Raw genomic sequence first — 9,968 nt, 5'->3', positions numbered from 1 at the left:
TTAAGCACACTCCTCTACTTCCTAATGTCTCCTTCGACGACTTTTTAAGGTACCTAGTGCCCTCCTGCTGTGTAGGGCCTGTGAAGATAACACCACACTTAGACTTCTGCTTGTGGACTCCTTCTTCGATAGGTCTTTACTGTCTCGATTTACAATTCTGGGTCCACAGAGAAAAGATTGAAGAGGTTATTACCAGCTTTTTTTTTTTTTCGCCTTCCTGTCCAGAAATCTTTGAATGGGCACTTCTAGGGGAAGGGCACTTTCCATTAGCCATTCAGTTATTCATGCACTGAAATCGTATTTATGGAGTACTATGTTCCAGTGCCAAGAGAGACTTCAAGGAGCTTATAGCCTGAGGTTTCCCAGCTTGGGTTTGGATGGGATAAGAATTGAAGAGAAAATTAGCTAAGATGTGGTCGGGGGTGGGTTATAGGTGGAAAAGGACTTGGTAAATGCCTTTTTAAAATTGAGGTTTAATTGACATTACAATATATTGGTTTCAGGGGTACACATAATTATTAAGTATTGATATAATTGTGAAATGATCACCACAGTAAATCTAATAAACATCCACACATAGTTACAGTTTTTTTTCTTGTGATGAGACCTTTTAAGATTCACTCTCTTTCAATATTGTTAACTGTAGTCACCTTTCTGTACATTACATCCCTATGACTTATTTATTTTATAAATAAGTTTGTAGCTTTTCATTCAGTTCAGTTCAGTTACTCAGTCCTGTCTGACTCTTTGTGACCCCGTGGACTGAGGCATGCCAGTCTTCCCTGTCCATCACCAACTCCCGGAGCTTGCTCAAACTCACGTGGAGTCGGTGATGCCACCCAACCATGTCATCCTTGTATCATCCACTTCTCCTGCCTTCACTCTTGCCCAGCATCGGGGTCTTTTCCAATGAGTCAATTCTTTGCATCAGGTGGCCAAAGTATTGGAGCTTCAGCTTCAGCACAGTCCTTCCAGTGAATATTCAGGACTGATTTCCTTTAGGATGGACTGGTTGGATCTCCTTGCAGTCCAAGGGACTCTCAAGAGTCTTCTCCAACACCAGAGTTCAAAAGCATCAATTCTTTGGCACTCAGCATTTTTTATGCTCCAACTGTCACATCCATACATGACTGCTGGAAAAATCATAGCTTTGATTAGACAGACCTTTGTTGTAATGTCTCTGTTTTTTAATATGCTGTCTAGGTTGGTTATAGCTTTTCTTTCAAGGAGCAAGCATCTTTTGATTTCATGGCTGCAGTCACCATCTGCAGTGATTTTGGAGCCCCCCCAAAATAAAGTCTGTCACTGTTAGTATTGTTTCTCTGTCTGTTTGCCATGAAGTGATGGGATCGGATGCCATGATCTAGTTTTTTGAATATTGAGTATTAAGCCAGCTTTTCCCCCTTCCTTCTTTCGCTTTTATCAAGAGGCTCTTTAGTTCCTTTTCACTTTCAGCCGTAAGGGTGGTGTCATCTGCATATCTGAGGTTATTGATATTTCTCCCAGCAATCTTGATTCCAGCTTGTGCTTCATCCAGCCCAGCATTTCGCATGGTGTACTCTGCATATAAGTTAAGTAAGTAAGGTTCAACATACAGCCTTGACATACTCCTTTTCCAACCAGTCTGTTGGAACCAGTCTGTTGTTCCATGTCTGGTTCTAACTGTTGCTTCTTGACCTGCATACAGATTTCTCAGGAGGCAGGGGAGGTGGTCTGGTATTCCCATCTCTTGAAGAATTTTCCATAGTTTGTTGTGATCCACACAGTCAAAGGCTTTGGTATAGTCAATAAAGTAGAAGTAGATGTTTTTCTGGAATTCTCGCTTTTTCTGTAATCCAGCAGATGTTGGCAATTTGATCTCTGGTTCCTCTGCTTTTTCTAAATCAAACTTGAACATCTGGAAGTTCATGTACTGTTGAAGCCTAACTTGGAGTACTTTCACTCATTTTACCCACTTCTACCCCTTGCCTTTGCTGCTGCTGCTGCTGCTAAACCGCTTCAGTCATGTCCGACTCTGTGCGACCCCATAGACGGCAGCCCACCAGGCTCCCCCATACCCCCTGCCTTTGGCAACCCCCAATCTGTTCTCTGAATCTGTGAGTTCAGGTTTGTGTGTGTGTGTTTTTAGATTCTACGTATAAGTGAGATCATAAGGTATTTATTTCCTCTGTCTGGCTTATTTCATTTAGCATAATGCCCTGCAGGTTCGTTCGTTTGTTTTTGAGATGCACAGTTTTTCTTGATGTTCAGTCCCAATGGAAATCCTAATTCCTCATCATAAGGATGCTATGAACTAAGTAGGAAGCAAGTGTCTTAAAGAATTTCATACAGATCCCCTCAATGTAAACTGTTGCCACAGTAACAAAGCACAGTTCATTAAATCAATTCTGTGAACCACCCACACTTTCCTGTTTATTTGAGATCACAGACCCTTAATGGTATGGCTTAGTCAGGGCAGCGTTAAGATCATTATTCCCCGTGATGGCAAGTAAGTTTCAACTCACATGTCGACTGACTGAATAACTGCATTGGAGTTTTGTGATTGAGTCTGGGCTCAGAAGTAATACGTTCTATAATAGATTAACAATGTCTTTTGTGGGTTCAGGATGAATGAGTGGTTGCAAAAACTTATCTGGCATCTCCGATTTGTAGTAATAGAGGTCTTACATCTATGTCTTTTAGGCAGTCTTCAAAAACATTTCTTACTGTAAGTTTTTGATGATTTCATACAGTAGAAAGATCAAGGTCATTGTCACTGGCCACAAGGGCAAAAACTTTGATCTTTTGATTATTTCATGTACTTTGTGTATCAACCAGAATAAGGTAGCTTAAGCTTCTGTTAGGAAAATGAGAGCATCCATGAAATTAAAAGACTCTTACTCCTTGGAAGGAAAGTTATGACCAACCTAGATAGCATATTAAAAAGCAGAGACATTACTTTGCCAACAAAGGTCCGTCTAGTCAAGGCTATGGGTTTTCCAGCAGTCATGTATGGATGTGACAGTTGGATTGTGAAGAAACCTGAGTGCCGAAGAATTGATGCTTTTGAACTGTGGTGTTGGAAAAGACTCTTGAGAGTCCCTTGAACTGCAAGGAGATCTAACCAGTCCATTCTGAAGGAGATCAGTCCTGGGTGTCCATTGGAAGGACTGATGCTAAAGCTGAAACTCCAGTACTTTGGCCACCTCATGCGAAGAGTTGACTCATTGGAAAAGACTGTGATGCTGGGAGGGATTGGGGGCAGGAGGAGAAGGGGATGACAGATGAGATGGCTGGAAGGCATCACCGACTCGATGGACATGAGTTTGAGTGAACTCTGGGAGTTGGTGATGGACAGGGAGGCGTGGCATGCTGCGATTCATGGGGTCTCAAAGAGTCGGACACGACTGAGTGACTGAACTGAACTGAACTGAACCTAAAAGATACAGGGCCTCTCTACCTCTTTGTGCATGTATACTTGGTCACTTAGTTGTGTCCAACTCTTTGCAGCCCCATGGACTGTAGCAGCCCACCAGGCTCCTCTGTCCATGGAATTTTCCAGGCAAGAATACTGGAATGGGTTGCCATTTCCTGCTCCAGGGGATTATCCCAGCTCAGGGGTGGAACCCACGTCTCTTGCGTCTCTTGCATTAGCAAGTGGATTCTGTACCTCTGTGCCACTTGGGAAGCCCTCTACCTCTTTATGGAGGTTAGTAACAGCGGTACCTAGTGGCAGGGCTAAATGTGATCGGGTAACACTAACTGACAGTCAGATACAAGATTTAAGAATGAAAAATAGTACTCCATAGAGCATGGTTACAGTAATTTTTACCCAGAAAAAAATATCATGACTTGTTGAAACCATGAGAAAACTCTTAATACAATACCCAAGCAGCGTTGGCTATGTCAGTAAAATCTTGTTTTTATTGCATAGGACTCATTTTTTAAAAATTATTTTAAAAAATTTCATTTATTTTCACTGAAGTATAATTGGTTTACAATAGTGTGTTAGTTTCAGATGTACAGCAAAGTGATTCAGTTATATATATATACATATTTCATATCATTTTCCTTTATATGTTATTATAAAATATTGAATATAGTTCTCTGTAATAGCAGTAAATCCTTGTTGCTTATCCACCCCCTCTTTTCTTTGGTAACCATAAATTTGCTTTCTATGTCTATGAGTATTTTTGTTTTATATAAAGATTCATTTGTAATATATTTTAGATTGTACATAAAAGTGATATCATATCATATTTGTCTTTCTTTGTCTCACTTCACATAGTATGATAGTCTGTAGGTCCGTCCATGTTGCTGCAAATGGCAATATTTCATTCTTTTTTATGGTTAATATACCATTGTGTATCTATACTACATCATCTTAAGCCAGTTGCCTGTTGATGGGCATTCAGGTTGCCTCCATGTCTTGGCTATTGTAAATAGTGCTGCTGTGAACACTGGGGTTCATGTATCTTTTCAAATTAGAGTTTTCATCTTTCTTTTTCCTTTTTTTTTTAGTTTTCTTAAGGAATCTGCATCCTGCTTTCTGTAGTACCTGCAACAATTTACATTGTACGTGGGACTCATTTGAATGTATTGGTCTTCATGGACAAGATGAGACAGTCAGTCACATATGCATTCTGTTTATGAAAGTGTTCTTTAAATTGCTACCTTAGGAATATAAAATTGGCAGAATTATACTCACTTAGTTTGTCTGAATTAATCTTTATTTCTAAAGATTAGTGATTAACTTTCTCTGAAGCTGAAAATTGTTACCCTGTGAGGGTGAAAAGGTAAGGTTCATTAAGTTACAGTTGTTGATTAACCTACAAAATCTGACTAGCCTTCGAATATTATAGCTTTGGATTTTTTTTCTCATCTAAAAAGGGCATAAGGTCTGGGAGTGGAGACAGAAGTTTTCCAAAGCCCAGGGTTCCTGGTTTGTCAAAGTACTGGGAATTGTCTTTCTCTGGTGGAGATGGTCAAAAAAATTGCAGTGTACTTCATGATACTTCATTTCCATGGTCTTAAGTGCCTTAGAATGCCTATTTATGACTGAAGTAAGTCAGTTCAGTTTTACTATCAAATATTCATGGGCCATGAGAAATGCAAATGGAACCAAATATAATCCCTGCCCTCCAGGAACTTAAAATTTGAAGGATCCAGAAGCAAATCATGTTGGCAATAGATCCATGTGCAAATGTGAACAAAATGCTATGGAAACACAGGACAGAGAATTAAAAGTTAGTAGAGTGGACAAGTCCACAACAAACAACAGCTAAGAATCTATAACAAAAAGAAAAGAAAGATTTCTTAAAGGAGGTGATCATTGAGATAGACCTGTAATGGTGGTTAAAATATTTAAAGATAAAAAATGAAAGCTCACAGTATTCAGGTTATTCTAGGTTTGAAAATTACCTGATTGTGACAATGAAGCAATCAGTTAAAATTTCAAAGCTGCATTTGTCCTCCATACTACATCTTGTTTTATCGCAGGTAAATGAAGCATACATATCACCCACATGCATTTACAACTCTAATGAACTTTAAAAGGCATCTTATGTGAGTCAAAAGACCAACTCATGTGTTTCCTTTTCGTGTGATCTCATATTTAATTCATTCTCCAGATCAGTAGTTATGTGCCAAGAAACTGCTTTTCAGTAGTGTTGTGGAGTAGGAAAAAGCACGGAGAAATCAATTTCTCTTTCCTCTCTGAGGAGACTCCGTGCCTTTTGTATCGCTCATGGCAATAGTAGTCTCAACTTTTTATCTGCATTCTTGAAACTCTAAACACTGGCAGTAATAGGGCCATATTGTGAATGTTTGAAACCACTTTAGTTGTCATCATTACCACTGTTCCTGATAAATTATTAAGCTCCTATTTGTAAAATTGCTGAAATGAGCATTGTATGGAACAAGTTTGATATGAATTTTCTGGAGGTTTAATACTTACAATTGTGCATGAAAATAAAGACTGAGTATGTGCAGATTTTGAAAAGTGAAAGAAAAAACCCCACTATGTTGAGAGTCAAGAACGATAGCATCTAGTTTTGGGTTCACCACTTTTACTAAACTCTCAAGCTCTTTAGTTGTTAAAATCTTTTTTAGTACATTCCAGCTGATCCAGACCTTGTAAGAGTCTTCATGTTTTAAGTCAAGTTATTGACAGTATCTTATTTTATCATTAAACGTTTTCTTTTTCTGTTCATCTTACAGGACCTATAAAAGGCAATATTTTTAACCATTTCATTTTTGGCTGCTGTTTCTTTTGCTAATGACAAATACTTTTCTAATTTTCTAATGCTTTTCTAAATACTGGGGTATAGAAAAATTAAAACTGTAACTGTAGACTATTTAGAAAGTAGAATGAGATCACTGTACATTTGTACTTGTTATGTCATGTGGCCAGAACAGTATTCCAAGGAAAATTCATAGCCATAGGTATTTTCATATTAACTGAGAAAGGTTAAAAATAAATAAGCCTATTAGCCAGTTCAAGAGTTATAAAAAGAACAAGAAAACCAGTATGATGGTGAGATTAAAGAATAACTGTAAAGCTGGATGAATCAGGAAGCAGAGGAATTAAAAATTAAATGCAAGATCTTCTTTGATTAACCAATAAAAAGAGTAGGTAAATCTCTGGAAAGAACAGTGGAAAAATGAGGAAAAAATTAATATATAACTGGGAAATATAAAGGGACTATAACAATGAATGGAGTATTTTATGAGATATATATTGTATGCAGTCTATGAGAAGACTGGAAAATCTTAATGAAATGAATGCTTCTCTTGGATACCGTAAACAATGAAAAGGGAAAGAAATAAGAAACCTGCAATTAATGACATTATAAGAAAGTTTTAAAATTAAGAACTCTTCCTCCAAAATATATATAGTCCAGATTCTTCAACTCTGAATATTTAATTTCTTCTACATTTTCAAGTGTTTGTAAATGTAGATAATGTTACAAATCGTTCTATACCATTTTTCAAGGTGGTACTGTAAGGACTGGAAAAAGGAATCAGCACTTGAATAGGAACCTAAATGGTATTCTTCTATGAAAATGGATTTAAAAAGCTAAAGAAAACAAACACAGCAAGTAAGTCCAGAAGCAACTTAGAAGTAATCAAACTAAGCTTATCTAAGGATTGGATCAACCTAAAGAAATTTTTTAATATAACATGCCAAGTGGTAAAAATTCTAGGGTCATATTAATAGATATTGAAAAGGCAGGTGATAAAATTCAATGTCACTTGACAAAAGGAAGTTTTCAGTAAGTTAGGAATAAAAGGTGCTTTTATCTTACAATATATCAAATTTAAAGTGATGCACTGGGGGATTCCCTGGCTGTCCAGTGGTTAAGACTCTGTACTTTCATTGTCGAGGGCATGGGTTCAATCCCTGGTCAGGGAACTAAGATCCCACAAGTCACACTGCACAGTCAAAATAAATAAATAATTATATTTAAAAAAGTAAAATGACTCAACCAGATCCCATGGGGAGCAGCATTCCCATTAGGGTGAGGAAGAAGACAAGGGCCCATGTGATTCCCACTGTGATGCTGCCCTGTTCTCACACTACAATGAGACCAAACGACAGTAACGTCACAAGGGAACACACAAGAAGATCCAAGGCTAAGGAACATGTGTTTCAACTATTAAAATATATTCACACTGGTCATCCGTATGGGTGGTATTATAGGTATTTTGTACTTTTCGCTTTTTGGTTCTCTGTATTTTCTGTACAGAACTTCTGTTGCCCTTTTCTCTTGATTTTTAAAATGAGGCAACAAACATTGAGAAATCGTAATTCAAAAGAGAAGAGAGTTTCTTCTCTTTTCAAATGAATGGCTTAAATACAGTTCACTGTTTTACTGTCTGCAGTCCTCCTAAGTAAAAGCAAAAGAGATACTTGATATTTTTATGAAGTCTTAAGGCTAAAGCAAGTCTGAATCAGATTCCTATCTCTCCAGGGGTTTACTATATGCAAATAATCAGTTTTGTTACAATCTCTATCTATTCCCTGCCACCCTCCTCCCCGCAGGATGCCAATATCTGGTCTAACATTTCCTAAGATAAGTTCATCTAGTCTGACTTTATTTTCAGGGGTTAGTTATGTAGGCCCTTCCTTCTAGGAAATTTCCATTTCCCCTAATAGTGAAATTTCTGGAATGACTGGGTTCATTCCAGAACCCAGAGAAACTGGGCCACGTCTCTCTAGAACAACTTTTCCTGACTCTGTATCCTGGCAACCAAGGTGAAGGAGATGAAGAAAAGCTCCTGAAGTGGAGTTAGCTAACAGCAATGGGTCATCTACAATGAACTATCACCCTAACCAGGAAGGGGAAATGAGAATATTTTTCTTGTTGTTTCTTTAAAAATCCAAATTTTCTATTTAACAGTGGGGTCATCCAACCTGATTTTTCCATTCATGGTTTTTAAGCAACAGGTAGAATTTGGGGACTGAACTCACGCAGAGAGGAAGGCCCCGACACTGGCCTGGTGGGGGCTTGATTGGCATCTGTAGAATGCCCATGAGGGGACGGTTCTTCTCTACTCACTGCCATAGTCCTTAGAGCATCTCTGAGGTTTTGTTACAATGTCCCTTTTGACCAGTGATGACCCAAAACACAGTCCTGTTCAGCATGGTGGAGATAGGGTTCAGGTGTAAGTCATCCAGGCTGGTAAAGCGACACCCATTCCACTCCTCCTGTTGCCACCAATGCCTTAAACACTGAATCCTCAGTTTTCTCATATGTAAGTTGATTATAACACAGCAATGTGGGGTGCTGTTTTGAGGATTAGAGGAATAGTCCAGTGAAGCTAGTTCATGGTGAAAGTGGAAGTTGCTCAGTTGTGTCCGACTCTTTGTGACCCCATGGACTATATAGTCCATGGAATTCTCCAGGCCAGAATACTGAAGTGGGTAGCCTTTCCCTTCTCCAGGGGGTCTTCCCAACCCAGGGATTGAACCCAGGTCTCCCACATTGCAGGCGGATTCTTTATCAGCTGAGCCACCAGGGGAGCCCAAGAATACTGGAGTGGGTAGCCTATCCCTTCTCCAGGGGATCTTCCTGACCCAGGAATTGAACCAGGGTCTCCTGCATTGCAGGTGGATTCTTTAGCAACTGAGCTATCAGGGAAGCCCCAGTTCATGGTAGGTAGTTCCTAATTACTGTTGTATAACCGCACTGACCATTGTAATCACTAGCCACATATTTTTACTTTAAATTAATACAAATTCAGTTTCTCAGCAGCAGTAGCCCCATTTTGGGTGCTCAACAGCCACCTATGCCTAGTGGCTAGTACATTGTATGTGCTGTATACATACTATATATTGCAGATATAGAACATTTCCATCATCACAGAATGTTCCATTGGATAGCACTGCTCTATGTCATTAACTTTAATTTTACACAACTACCAGGCCTTAGGGCTGACCAAAAGCATTCTCTTTGATTTGGAAGCGCTCCTGAATGTTTACCTGTGGAGGTGAGAGTCAGATAAAGCCAGTCTTAGAAGGGTGTCCTTTGTTCACCAGAGATAGAAAGGAGTGATATTTGTTTCCTAAATTAAGATAGTCTATCTATAAGCCAGATACTTCAGTCCTGAAAAGGCAGAGAGTTCACATATTGTAAACCTCCAGAAAGGACTTTCTTTCCACTGTGCATTTAACCAGACAACAGAAGAAAGGGCCGGGGAGGATTCCAGCTTCTGAATCAGCAGAGAAAACATTCTTTGGAGGTAGAGTTTGGGAAGGACAGCTAATCTGTTTTCCAAACAGATTTTCATAAATAACTGACAGGAGATGGGTTCTTCTATCAAAGCATTAACCCAAATGATGGGGGTTAATCATTAAACCTTTTAGGTGGTGGCTTGCTTCTTTGTCTCATATTCTAATCCGGGTCACAGAATGGCTAAGGCAGCTTTAAGTGAAGGGTGAATTTTTTTTTTTCCTCCGTTTGCCTTGTGTTTTCCACTCTGAAAGA

This window comes from Bubalus kerabau, chromosome X, assembly GCF_029407905.1.
Source record: "Bubalus kerabau isolate K-KA32 ecotype Philippines breed swamp buffalo chromosome X, PCC_UOA_SB_1v2, whole genome shotgun sequence".
In the NCBI taxonomy this organism is placed as follows: Eukaryota; Metazoa; Chordata; class Mammalia; order Artiodactyla; family Bovidae; genus Bubalus; species Bubalus kerabau.
This window is presented reverse-complemented; position numbering follows the sequence as displayed.